Raw genomic sequence first — 14,316 nt, 5'->3', positions numbered from 1 at the left:
GAGTCAAGACCCATAAGTGTCTATTTAAGCAGCCTCCAAAATGTGTTCCTTGACTTCTTTCATTCAGAACTTAGGATATAGTCATTCTCCCTTTACATGAGTCTTTAACAGGGCACAGGTCAGGAAGGAGAAGCTCCCCTCGTCCCCACTGTGAAGCTCTGAGGCCCTTCAGGGAAGCACCAGCCCCACTCCACTGCAGGACGGCTGCTCTTCTGGCTGCCAGTACCCTGTTCATAAACACACACGTGTTACTTGATTGAGTCTGGTGCTACAGGCTTAGTTCAGCTAAGATAAAGTGTATTATTTATTCTAAGCCACATTCAAGTGAAACTCTTCTGAACTTTGCAGAGCTTCTCATGTTCTCACAATCCTTAGTAAATAAATGGATTTGTAAAATACTGTTTTTCATTTAAAACCAGACCATTTATTAGCAATACCCTCATGCCAATTAAAAAAATATCCTTTCTGGGGTACCTGGGTGGCTCAGTTGGTTGAGCGATTGCCTTCAGCTCAGGTCATGATCCCGGAGTCCTAGGATCAAGTCCCATATCAGGCTCCCAGCTCCATGGGGAGTCTGCTTCTCCCTCTGACCTCCCCTCTCATGCTCTCTCTCTCTCTGTCTCTGTCTCTCTCAAATAAAGAAATAAAATCTTAAAAAAGAAAAAAAACCTTAAAAAAAAAAAAAAAAGCCAACTTACGTAAAAAAAAAAAAAAAAACCCTTTCTGGGGCACCTGGGTGGCTCAGTGGGTTAAAGCCTCTGCCTTCGGCTCAGGTTATGATCCCAGGGTCCTGGGATGGAGCCCCACACTGGGCTCTCTGCTCAACGGGGAGACTGCTTCCCTTCCTCTCTCTCTGCCTGCCTCTGCCTACTTGTGATCTGTCTGTAAAATAAATAAATAAAAATATTTTTTTAAAAAATACCCTTTCTTCTCTGGTTCCTTCTGCTTTGAAAATTACCCCCTAAAAATGTCCCACTTGTTTGTTCAAAACATTTCATATAAACATCTAATTGTTTTAATATAAGCAACAAACTATACCAATTATCTTGAAATCAAGGTCTTATCCAGACTTCCATAACAAGTATCTTAAAATTAGCAATTTTTAAAACACTAAGAACAAAAATAAATAAATAAAAATAGAAACACTCTGGACAAAAACTTCCATACAACGAATGATCCAAAAAGTTGAGCTTAGAAATATAGTCAAGAGCAAAAGAAGAGAGAAGAGGGTGTGTTTCGACACCTACGAGCCAAGCACCGTCTAAGCATTGTTTTGTCTGTTTGTTTTTTAAGTTTTTTATTCCAATTAACAGAGCATGCCATGTTAGTTTCAAGTGTACAATACAGTGACCCTGAACTCCCATTATGTCACTTGATGCTCATCACCAGTAGTGGTGAGCGTTTTATACAGGCTCTCACCTTCAGTCTTGGCATGAAGCCTATGAAACAGGATTACTACCCCCATCTTACAGATAAAAAGACAGAGGTCAAGGAAGCTGCCCAGAATTACACACAAAACCACAGTTCACTAGGCTTCAAAGATCAGGCTTGTTTCACTAAGTCTTATATATTTGTATTTTTTTTTAAGGAGGAAAAAAAGAGAGCACTCTGTGTGTATTTTTAGTGTAGTACTATAGTTCCAAAGTACTTACTATCCAAGGTACCTTATTATTCACAACAAACAAATTTTAATATATAGAACAGTATTCCTGCCTTCTAAGGGATTAAATCAAGAATGTGCTGGGAACTACCTATGATAGCTACCATTCATCATGCAAGGTTACTTTATATACACCATGCTATTCTTCATTGAGACACACAAAATTTCTTTGAGTTTAATTTTTCCCAGACATACAAGTACTTGGAAGGATATCAAGGGGAAAAAAAACTTAAATATCAAATTAAGTTAGCAAAGTCAGTTATAATAGGAACTTTTATTTACGTGTCTGAGTTTCTAAACAATGTACATATAAAATTATGACCCTGAGGGTATGCTTAGATTAATAACTGTACTTTAAATTAGCATAAGCATTTATCAGAAAAATATTCTGTTAGAATTTATCCAGTAGAGGTAGAATTAATGCATATTACTAAATTAATGTGCTTAGAATAAATCTTTATAGAATCGTGTTTTACAATTACAACTCAGATACCCTGTCATTTTTTCTTAAGATTTTTATTTATTTGTCAGAGAGAGAGCGAGCACAAGCAGGGGGCAGGCAGAGGGAGAGGCAGGCTCCCCGTTAAGCAAGGAGCCCGGTGCAGGACCTGATCCCAGGACCCTGGGATCATGACCTGAGCGGAAGGCAGACACTTAACTGACTGAGCCACCCACACATCTAGATACCCTGTCATTCTCAATAAAATTCAACCACCAAAAATGTTTAATGCTCAAGCCACTTTACCCAGTAGGCACATGGTTTATAATCTTAAAATATACTGAAAAATTATAACCATTCAACCAGGCCAACTATTCAGAATAACACCACGCTTCCAACCACAACTGGAATAAATTAAGCTTATACCTCCTTGTTATACTAATAAAATTAATTTCCAAGTGAACTCTAAGCCATTACATATATTTATATAGCATATATATATATATATATACATATATATATATATATATATATAAATTGCTAAATTAAAATGCCTGTTCCCAAATCCTAGGGAAGAGAAAAGCATAGTCTAGAACCTATTCTTTCCCAAAATATTCAACCTGAATTTAAACCAGGCCTTGAGATCTAACCTCTAATTTTTAGAAAATACAGAGGACAAAGGACAAGATAAACAATACCACATATGGGACATCATACAAGATCTCTTCTAAAAGTCAGAAGGGAAAAGGAAGGAGTGGTGAGATAGCATCATTCTACATTTAAAAAGACAAAATCAACAAAACCCCACAGTGCTACTATGAAAACCTTGATCAAATCTCAGTTCCAAGAAAACAGAAATGGTGACAAATGCCATCTGGGGAACAATTCGATGACATTAAGAAATCACTTAATTTTATGAAAAGTGATAATGAGGTGGTAGGGTTTTTTTTAAGTCCTTAGCTAGAAATGCATACTAAAGTTTGTTAGGATGTCTAGGCTTTGCTTGAAAATATTTCAGCAAATTAGGGGCACCTGGCTGGCTCAGTCAGTGGAGCAACTGAGACTCTCAATCTCAGGGTTGTAGGTTCAAGCCTCACACTGAGTGTAGAGATTACTTAAAATTTTGTCTTTAAATCTTGAAGAAAATAAAATAAAATAAAAATATTTCAGCAAATTACATCCAACATTGTTCTCAGGCAAAGATGCTTTGCAAAAGAAAGTTTCTACAATTCAATGTATTTGGGAAATGCTTAAAACTTTGTTTCCCTCCAAGGAGATTCACAAGGATCATTAAAAAGAATGGTGCTCAGGGCACCTGGGTGGCTCAGGGGGTTAAAGCCTCTGCCTTCGGCTCAGGTCATGATCCCAGGGTCCTGGGATCGAGCCCCACATCGGGCACTCTGCTCAGTGGGGAGCCTGCTTCCTCCTCCCTCTCTCTGCCTGCCTCTCTGCCTACTTGTAATCTCTGCCTGTCAAATAAATAAATAAAATCTTAAAAAAAAAAAAAAGAATGGTGCTCAAAAGTCTTGCAGTTAAAAATAAAGAGATCTATTTTATTTTGGTTAACCCAGATCCTCCCACTTATTTCAACACAGAGCCTTTTAGCACTGCATCACATCTACTAATTCCCTGAGAATCAGTTTCCATGGAACTCCCTTTGGGAACTGCTATTTTACCCAGCTAACTTACTCTGAAGTAAGGCTCTCTTAAGTCACATACATGCTCCAAGAACCCTAAATAATAATAATAAAAAATAAATAATTGCATCTATTTGCAATTTAGGAACCTCTCACTTTTTTCTGTCTTTGCATCTATCAATAAGTATACATTGACTCTTTAACATGTTTAATTTCTAAATCAAACTCTTTGTATAACACAAAATTGCCACTGCCAAATTTCCCTCAGTGGAGTTAAATTTTACTTATTCAAATCCATTTCCTTTGAAATCCACAACGGAATAGATTTCAAATTCATAAGTTGTCAAAGCACACCATGTTTTCACTTTCGAAACTTCCTTGATACAGTTCAAAGACTCCTCAAACCCTCACCAATGACTTCTCAGAATAAGTTACTGGCTTCACAGTAACAAAACACAAAAATAAACAAAACCTGAAATCAAAACTCTTTGACTGTCTTTCAGGTAATTCTTAAGGGCTTCTAACAATTTACCTCAAAGTCCCCCAAACTGCCATTTTTAAGCACCAAAAGTGGTCCTATTCTTATAAAGGGTCTTTTGGGTACTTGAACAAATTACATCCCAAGACAGACTGACCTTATCAAAAATTCTATCTACTCTATGGCTAAAAGTGTAAAAGCAAGCTTTTGACTAATATCTGCAATTCATTTGAGTAAAATATATGTACTATTCCATTTAAAAGCATCAACACTTAAAAACTCTTGGGGAACACACTTAAAAGAAGACAAAAATGGCTAACAAAGAAATCTGAGTGCAAAGTCACTGCTATAAGGGAACAATAAAATTTGATGTCTCCCTTGCATCAAAGAGGCAATTTACAACATTCAAAACCCTTTCATAGACATTCTGTCATTTGACCCTCAAAACCCTGGAGAGATGTCTGTTTTCCATCATGATAGCATATATCTAACATGGCTCAACTTGAAAGCCAACAACTTGTCAACCCTCAATTATCCTTACCATGGAGAGAATAACAGCACATGTAATTCGATTCAGCTGAACCATGTAAAGTCCATCACCTCCTCCAGCAGGGACACTCAGGCCAGACCCTCCCATGGGAGTCCCCCTGTGATTTTTCTTGGTGCGACTTGCAGGCAGCCCACTGTCCATGGGCACTTAGAGCTTCATACAACACATCTTCCAGGCTTTGGGGAGGAGACTCTCCTTTGAACTGACTGCCCCTGCCTAGCATTGGCCCGTGATGTTTCTGCAGCGTCAGCCCGCAGAGCTTCCCGGGTGCGCCCATGTCACTGTTCCCACATGAAAGGAAAACAATGTCTAACTGTGGACAACACATATGAGGCCAGACAAAAAACTCTGGTATAAAAATTCGCCGGGTTTGGATCCAGGATCCTCCCATCTTAGCCATGTGCATTCTTTGCCCTCAGATCCCTTAGACGTATATGAGCACTCTACGGCCGAAGGCTGTTGAGGGCTGGAGGAGAGAGGAACCCTCCCTGCCAGCCAGTAACCAGCACAGAGCTGAATTTAACAACTGTGTGTTCTCTGCTTGCCTCCCTTTGCTCCCAAGAAAGGGAAACAAGCAATTTAAAAAACTGACTAAGGTAAGGCAGGACTCCAACCATCAAGACGCCTACAATCCATGGTGCTAGCTAGCTTCATTGTTAGAGCATGCGATGCAACTCTTGATCTTGGGGTGGTGAGTTCAAGCCCCACACTGGGTATGGGGTCTACTTACGAACCCATAGGCAAAGCAAGCAGGCCAGCACCTTATAAAAGGCAAAAAGGAAAAAAACACTGTAATTGTCCAAGTAATGCTCCCCAGGGGAATTAAATAGAAGGAACCAACCATGCAAATACAGAAGCAGAAGACGAGAAAATGTTAATAACAAAGCAGTATTTGAGCTTGAAGGACAATGGAAATAGGGTGGGAAGGGGCGCCTGGGGGGCTCTGTAGGTTAAACATCTACCTTCAGCTTGGGTCCTGATCTCCCGTCCTGGGATTGAGCCCCATGTTGGGATCCCTGCTCAGCAGCAAGTCTGCTTCTCGCTCTCCCACTGCACCCACACACCCCGGCTCATGTGCTATCTCTCTCTCAAATAAACAAATAAAATATTTTTTAAAAAAATTTTTAAAAAGAAAGAAAGAAAGAAAAGAAAATGTAGTGGGGGATGGGGAGGACAGCCTTCCCTGAGGCAAAACTGATACACAGTATGTGACAGTTACAGAATGGGCAGGACCTGAGTGACATTTGCAGAGACAGAAGACAACTGGGTCTGGAAAGGAAAGTAATGAACCATATCGTGGAGAATCTTGAAAGCTGTGAGTAAAAGGGAACAGCCATGGCTCTTATCGGTCCCTGCATCAGTTGTGCCTTCAGCTACAAATAACAATTCTAAAACTACAGACGAAAACACAGTCTCAAAACTTTTTGGCCATGTAGCCCTAAAGGTGAAAAAATTAAACATGTACCCCCAACATGTTGTAAATTGCATATAATTTATACATAATTAAAACTCTGGGGTTATGAATTACATGTGTATAATGTAGTATGTACATTATAAAATATCCATTAAAAACTTTTTAAAGGGTAAGAGTGATGCAAACAGTATTCTTAAGTTTATTTTTATTCATACAAATCCATACACAATTTTTCTGCCAATTTACTGAGTTCAGAGTCATTTCCTTGGGGCGCCTGGGTGGCTCAGTTAAGCTTCCAACTCTTGGTTTCGGCTCAGGTCATGATCTCAGGGTCCTAACATGGAATACCTCAACAGGCTCTGTGGGGGGTCTGCTAGAGAGTCTCTCCCTCCCCCTCCACTCTTCCCTGAGCCCCAGCTGGCACTTTCTCTCTCTAAAATAAATAAAATCTTTAAAAAATAATCATAAAAGGGGCACCCAGGTGGCTCAGTCGGTTAAGCATCTGCCTTTGGCTCAGGACATGATCCCAGGGTCCTAGAATCAAGCCCCATGCCGGGATTCCTGCTCAGCTAGGAGCCTGCTTCTCCCTCTTCTGGTGCCCCTGCTTGTGCTCTCTCTCTGTCAAATAAATAAAATATTTTTAAAAAGTAAAATAAAAAATTTTTAAAAATTCATTAAAAAAGTCATTTTCTCATCTCCTAAAGACACTTTCTTCATCCTATAAACTTAAATCATTACCATTAAGCTTTCTTTGCAAGAATCTTTTTAAGCCATTTGCCCATTTTGTGGGAGTCATTTTACTCAAAAATAGGTAATATAATTCATAAACCCATATACATGGATAGAGTTCACCAAAAGCAAGAATAAAAATGAGAGTACCCCTGGCAATTCCACTAGGTTGTAAAGTGCCCACTCATCTCTCATGTAACCTAAGTAACAGGAGATTTTCAGGTATACCAACCAGTGTCAGCCATCTATTAAACATTAGTAAAGCTTTTCTTTTTGGAAAAAGTTCTAATAGTTCCTTCCTTTCCAGACTGGATGGACTAGCATATTCCATTTGGAGATAATGGCCTCAAACAATAATAAAGCTGTTCCGAGTCGCAGTGGTTTCAGGGTTAGTTCATTCAGCAGCTGGAAAAGGTCACTGTTTTCTTAGGCACATCCATCTTTGTTGTCCTCTATGATCCTTAGAGTGTCAACCTGTTCTATTTTGCCGACAACATTCAGTTCCCAATATGGTGGTACCTAATACTTGTCATATAAATATTCATTAATCAGTCACTAGCAAGAGGTATGGTATTACTAAAGATGACTTGACTTTATCAAGATTCACTCCCTAGGGCAGAGGATACACCCGACGTGCCCTGAAGTGCATGGCCAATGGAAAACTCATCAAAAGCAAGATGACAATTCTAAGTAATGTGGAAATTACTATAGTGGTGGTCCCCATAAAGAATCATGTAACCATTAGAGTGTGAGTGAGCCTAAGCCCAGGCAGAAAAACCAGCCAGCTGAGCCCAGCTCCAATTTCCACTTCTGGATCAACTAAAGAGTAGCTGATTTAAACCACAAGAAGCAAAAGGGGCCAGGATGCGGAATGCTATGATTTGGGCAACAAACCATCCCTGGTATAACACTCTATGCACACAGGACAGTGGGGAAAGAAAAAACTACACTGTCTCATTTCCACTAATTTTTTTTTTTATTCAAACATCTAGCTCAGAGTAAGCAAGCACTCAATAAACATTACTAATTGATGTCACTAACCCCAAGTAATTTAGAATAAAGCATGGCAAAAGAGGGAAGTATAATGGGATACATGATAATAATGACCAATTCCCAACTTTTTTGCAGTAATTCAATATCCTGTTATACAAGCGCCTGTCTATGCAGCAATTCAAATCTGCAAAGAATGTGGAAAAGTCTCAAGACTGTAGGGTGTACATCACAGGAGCGTTAAAATCGTTCTTACCCTCTGGTACATTGGTATGTTGTTATGACCAGCAATACCACTTTTGGTAACATATCCTGCATCAAACAACTAGCTCTTTTTGTTTAGCCTGCTCCCTCCCTCTTCCATTAACAATGAACCCCTTCTCTGTGGGACACTTTGTCTCCCCACAGCCCATCTTGTGGGTCTAATGGAGACTGCCAACCGTAACTGTCCTTTGGGTGGCATCAGGCCAATCCGGTTCTCTCCACGGTTTTCCCAAACCGGAACTAAGAGCAAAGAGTCCGTTTCTTGATGATGTGAGATTCTGAAGCTACCAGCAGCCGGTGCCCCTATGTGGGCCCTGTAATTTAATGATGAGTAAACCACATCTGAGCCAAAGGGCTCTGATAGCCTAAGAGATACTTTTCAACACAACTAAACATCCAAATAGACTGGTTAAATAAATTATGTTAACATATGTAATGGATTTACCAAACAGCCATTAAAACAGTGCCAAAGAATATACCAATATGACGGAGGGGGAGAAAGCACATTACATAAGCATACACTATGCTTTAAACTGCGCAAATTGTATGTACCCTTGTATGTCAAACCTTTCTCACATTTCTTCAAAAGCACATGTAATAAAAGATCCTGGTTTTGCATGAATATATATGCATGAGAGCATAACCAAGTGTTCTTTAGAGACTGCCCCACCCCCCACCTGGACTCAAAGAAGTAATAAGCCATTATTCATGACAGGCAAGTAACCCTAGGTGTGCTGGGTGGGGCAGGGAAGGTGGTGAGTCACGGTGGCTGTGGGCTATATGACTGAACATATATATACTCGGTTCACATTTACCTACAACTGTGGCTGGAAGATTTTTACTAATAAATTCCTTCACGGTAGCAGCAAAAATCAGTGGGTAAAATCCAGGGACTATACCATCCCTCTGCACCAATTTCCTTGTCCTTGACATTTTTGCCTATGAGGCTCTTCTTTCCAGAATATTCTTCTTGATCACACGTACCTGCAAGAGCCCTTAAACATCTACTTGAGAAGAGCAACCGCCATCAGTACCATAGCCACACCACACCAGAACCCCTTTCACTTTCCACAAGATAATGTTTCCTGACAGCCTTCTTTTTACCAAAAGTTTTCCTCTATCGTTCAAAATCCAATCTTCTGCTTTAAAAAAAATAAAACCAGGAGCTCTTCTGCTTTGCTGCACTACTTCCCTTCAGGTACACTGATAACAAAGTCTCCCTCAACTTCATTAGCAAATAGTGTTTCCTTATGCTCTCTACTCACACACCTGGAAATGGCAGCCTTTCCAGTCAGTCAATCAGTACTTCTTGGGTAACTACTCTTTTTTTGAGGTTTAAACCCCACTGCTTCATATTCCGAAGAGGCAGTCTTCTGAGAATAAGTTTAAAAAGCTCAAGATGGACAGGCTGTTCAGACATAAAAGGGCCTGTAGCTTTGCACATAATTTTATTTTAGAACCTTTTAAAGAAAATCCATACCAGCTTTCAAATGAGTGTCAAGTTTCACTCTGCTCTTAAGCAGGCAAGCAGGACACAGGACAGACATTTAGAGTCCCTGTGAAAATGGGTCACCTGCTGCCTAATCCTTACTTCTTTACTGTTACACCAACAGCATTCTTCCCTAAGAACTTATGTAGCACAGAAAGTGCTGCAAAATTAGACTTATCCAGACATCAGTAGAAAGAACCCAAGAATGATGACACCAAAAAAGGGACATTTATCCAGGCTTTGTAATTCTGCTAAGAAATACCAAGATAAAAGGCAAATGATATGTTCATTTCTTATTTTTAAAAAAGACATACAGATTTGAGAAGTGATTTCCTTAAGAATGCTGTCTGGGTTACCAGTCTGGATTATAAATCACACTAGACCCTGAAGCCTACTTAATAAAAGAGAAGTTGAAAATAAACAAATGATTAGTTTGAGGTATGTGAATTTCTGAAACTCTCTTTGGGGAGAAAGTTTTATTACCATTATCACTGATCTGTTTTTAATCTCTGACATCAAAGCATAGATGTTAACCCTGGGGTCCTGAAACCAGAATAACCCATAAATGAAATATGAGAAATTGCCACATATTAACATTAGTCTGTTTGTCAAGTTTTTTTTTTTTTTTTAAAGATTTTATTTATTTATTTGACAGAGAGAGATCACAAGTAGGCAGAGAGGCAGGCAGAGAGAGAGAGAGGGAAGCAGGCTCTCTGCTGAGCAGGGAGCCCGATGCGGGACTCGATCCCAGGACCCTGAGATCATGACCTGAGCCGAAGGCAGCGGCTTAACCCACTGAGCCACCCAGGCGCCCTGTTTGTCAAGTTTTAACCAATTCTCAGGTGACTCCATAAATGGGGGTGGGGGGGGGAATCAGAGGATCTAGCTTCAAGTTTAACTCCACAATTTATAGATGATACCCAGTAAACTGATCTAACTGGCTCAGCCTCCGTTTACTAAACTGAGAATTAAGTGTGAAAATATGTAGGTAAAGCCCTTTGTAAACTCCAAAGCACTGTGCCAATACTACAGCACTGGTTACGGAATGCCTGCATTTCTCTAACTCTCAGAGAGAAGTTGAGCACTGAAAAGATAATTCCATTTTAGAGATGACAATGATGAGGAAAAAAAAGGCCCAGAAAGGTGTTGGAGCCTTGCACAGAAAACATTTTTATAAACTGGTTGGGAGGAGGTTATTTCCACCACTGAAAATACACAGTTAAAAGACAGTCAAACAAAGTTATCCTAGAAACTAAAATCCCTCCCCAGCAATATGAGTGTGCACACACAGATAAACACACACACACTCACTCACCCACACACACAGATCCTCTGCTTCATTTTGCCTTTGTGAACTTTACTCCTGTAACAACTTAAACTAAACTTTTCATCAGAAAGATAAAAATAAAGCCACTTCTCTGACTGTGAGGCTCACAGCCTACTTTCAACCCAGCCTAGACAAAACCTTTACAATTGGGTTAGAAATGTCTAAAAGAAACATTGACATAACATTAACCTCCGGCTATGCCATACGGCAGGCATCATTATAATATGGATTATAGTTTTAGCAGCCCAGGGATACTGGTTTTAATGTTCCCTGGGAGATAAAGAATTAATCAGCACTCTGAAGGGGATATTGCCTAAAAATGGACAGTTTAATCAAGACAATTTCATTGTCTTCAAAATTGTGCCCTCAATCACCCAGTATCAAAAACCCAGTATGGCCCCAAATAAATCGTGTGTGGTGAAAGAGACAAAATGTTCTTTTTTTCTACAGGCTCTTATGGGAAGCAGAAAAGGGCTGACTATGAATCAGTTATGCCTTAGTTCCACTATGGACAAAAATTATGATAATTTGGACATTCTGGTGGTTAAACCGGGAAGGCAGAAAAACATTGCTTTCAAGTCCCAGCATTAAGTTTGTGGCATCTCAGCTGAAAGACAGGGTCATGAAAAAGTAACCTTACATTTATTTCTGGACTTTCCTGCCTCCTCTAAAATGGATGACACTATTTCCCATCCCTTATTGTCAAATCAGAACAGTCCGGAAGCCTGGACCAAGTTCACTTGGCAGGTAACAGGAGCAACGCTAGGAGGAAGTCCTGAAGGATGTCAGATACCGTATTTCCTTTATCCCTGCATACTTTTCATCTCAATACCACCAGGACGTATTTACCACAAGTTCTGACTGACATCTACCAAACATTCTGGCTGACAAACTCTGCAGAAACTGGCATACTCTCAGGAAGGTCCTTGGTGAGATTTCTAAGTAGATTAGCTGACTGAAACATTCAGACTGTACTATAATGACCATCTCTCAGTCGCTCGTAAATTCTCTCATTCCCAGCAATCAAGAAACAGCTGTTAAAATCCAGGAACGTTCCTAAGGAGTAGCAGATCTAAAATACCTCCAAGCTGGCCGGAGGAGCTTCACAACCGCTGCTTCTCCTTCCCCTCCCCCATCCCTGGAGTGCCAGGAATAAAGATGACCCAGGAAGGGGGAGGGGAAAAGTAGGGTAACGGATCTGGGGAGAGTAGATTTCCCTCATTTCCTCTATAGAGGAATACCATGTCTCTGTACCAACTAACTGGATTTCTCCTTTCCTCTCCCATCCCCACCCCCTCCAAACACATTATTAACCTCTGCAGTCTGGTGGTCTGGCATTTCCAGAGTTGGTGACCTCAGCAGTCCTAAACCCTTTCTCAAAGATTCTAAGCCAGGAACTTCTCTTCCGTGCCAGAGTTCGAGGCCCATCCCACGGTTAGATACAGCTTGCCTTTACCTTGTAACGCGCCCAGACGGCGCTGCTCCTAGGGTCAAGTTCAAGATGAAAGTGCCCTCCTACCTTCCGCTGGTCGACTCCCGCAGGGACAGCGTTACCGATAGGAGTCTCATCACCAGAGAAAGGCACAATGATCTGGGGCTGCCAAAACTCGGCTGGAGGGGAAGACTGTAGCCGAGGCCAATGTCCTCCGAACCCCTGGCCGCGACGCGGTGTTTCTACCTGGGCACCCCTGCATTTCCTCCCGGAGCCTTACACAATAAGTCAAGTAAGTTTTGAGACTACCGATCCCGAGACCTTTCTGTCTCCAAATACGCCACACAATGCTTAGGGCTTCCTTCCTCGCCAGCCCTTCCGGAAAGGTGTCGCGCCAAAGCGGGAGCCCTCCAAGCCCCCAGCGCTGAGCGCCCGCACCCCCAAAGTCTTCCAGTAAGACGTGAGCCTTGACATAAATTCCTCCAAAAGTGACCACTCTACACTACCCACGAACAAGGGAAATCACAATCTTGATACAATCATCGTCTTTCCCAGCTCCCCCTCAATGTCTAATCCTACCCCCCCCCCCAAACACATAAAAGAACGTGGATATGCTAATAGCTGTGTTTGGGAAGGGAAGCAACAGACTTTCAGCCCAGACTGGGGAAATACCACAACCCCCACTCCGCCCTCCGGCTTAAGTTCAACCGGCAACTTCACGACCCGAGCTCCCATACACTCCGGGGGCGCCCTGGACCCCGCGGTGCCAGGCGCGCTTCTCTCCGCTTCCCCGGCCCCAGGTACCAGGCGCAGCCCGAGCCTTTGCCAAGCCCGCGAGCTACACAGGAGGAGGGAAAGGGGGCGAGGAGGCGGGCCGGGCGGGGGTGGTCCCGAAACTCCAGCGTGCTGCCGCGCGTCCCCGGTGCCCCCGCACCCTAGTTCTGCCCGGGGCGATTCGGTCCGGCGCGGACCGGACCGCGAAAGGAAGGCGCCGACTCTCCAGAGCCGGCAGGACCAAGGCCCGGGCGCCCAACATGTCCAAGCCTATCCCGGGAAAGCTCCCGGGTGTGCCCAGCGAGGGGGGGCTGGCGGGGGAGACAAGCTCCAGAAACTTTCCCACATGCCTTTCCACTCTCCCCATCTCCCTCTCCTCCTCTGCGGGACCCTCTCCTTCCCTCTGCGCCGCTGCAGCTGACCCTGCCCGGGACACATGGGAGGCCGGCGGCGGCGCCAGGGCGGCGGGAGTTACCTGCCGGGAAAGTTTCCAACTCCGCGGTGCGGTTCTCCACCCCAGGGCCGGGCCTCGGGGCGCGGCCAGCTCGACGGTCCGCCGCTGCCTCTCCTCCGGCTCCCGAAGCGGCCACTGCTCCGGCAGCTGCCACAGCGAAGGCTGCGCTCCGGCCCGTCCCCCACCCTCGCACGGCCCACACCCGGGCCTCATTGGCAGCGCGAATCCCCGCCCTTGCGCGTGTTCCCGAAGGCACCTTCCTCTCGCGCGCCCGCCCGGGCCGCGCCTCCCGCGCCCCTCCCCGCCGCGGGCTGCGGCGTCTCCCGGGACCCGGTGGGACGCAGCGCGCGAACTTTCCGCCCCGCGCGGGCGCAGCGCCTTCCCGCCTCACCTCTGCGGGCCGGGTCTCCAGCGCCCCCCAAGGGGGCTAATCTCTCGAGGCTGCGCCTGGGCCCCTCCGGGCCTGGATTGGATGAATGGTCGTTTTTCAACCCCTTTGGAATCAGCGTAGTGACACGGCGTCTCCTTCTTGCCGCGTTTTGAAAACAGCCAAAGAAGACATATGGGAGTAATTAAGCTGAAGTTTTTGTGGATGCTTCACGGTGACTTTTGTGGCTTTCTTGAATTTTCTTTCCCTCACTTAGCATACACATACACACTCGAAAACTCACTTTCTGGG

At 43.3% G+C, this 14,316-nt stretch overlaps 1 protein-coding gene across 7 annotated transcripts in view; it reads right to left on the bottom strand.

Annotated features, from left to right (window-relative positions):
* TANC1 (tetratricopeptide repeat, ankyrin repeat and coiled-coil containing 1) overlaps positions 1 to 14,045 on the bottom strand; it is a 232,017-nt gene extending 217,972 nt beyond the window's left edge. For 6 of the 7 annotated variants that reach the window (XM_032355651.1, XM_032355654.1, XM_032355657.1 and 3 more), the window contains exon 1: positions 13,659 to 13,740. The gene's annotated coding sequence lies outside the window, so the exon portion shown is untranslated. Of the gene's footprint in view, positions 1 to 13,658 lie in introns of all 7 variants that reach the window. The other variant, XM_032355656.1, reaches the window with a different exon arrangement.
* Positions 14,046 to 14,316: the final 271 nt, after the last annotated feature.

The sequence above is a fragment of the Mustela erminea genome, chromosome 8, assembly GCF_009829155.1.
Source record: "Mustela erminea isolate mMusErm1 chromosome 8, mMusErm1.Pri, whole genome shotgun sequence".
NCBI classification, from domain to species: Eukaryota; Metazoa; Chordata; class Mammalia; order Carnivora; family Mustelidae; genus Mustela; species Mustela erminea.
Note: the sequence above shows the minus strand (reverse complement) of the source record. Positions and strands in the feature narration are given on the sequence as shown.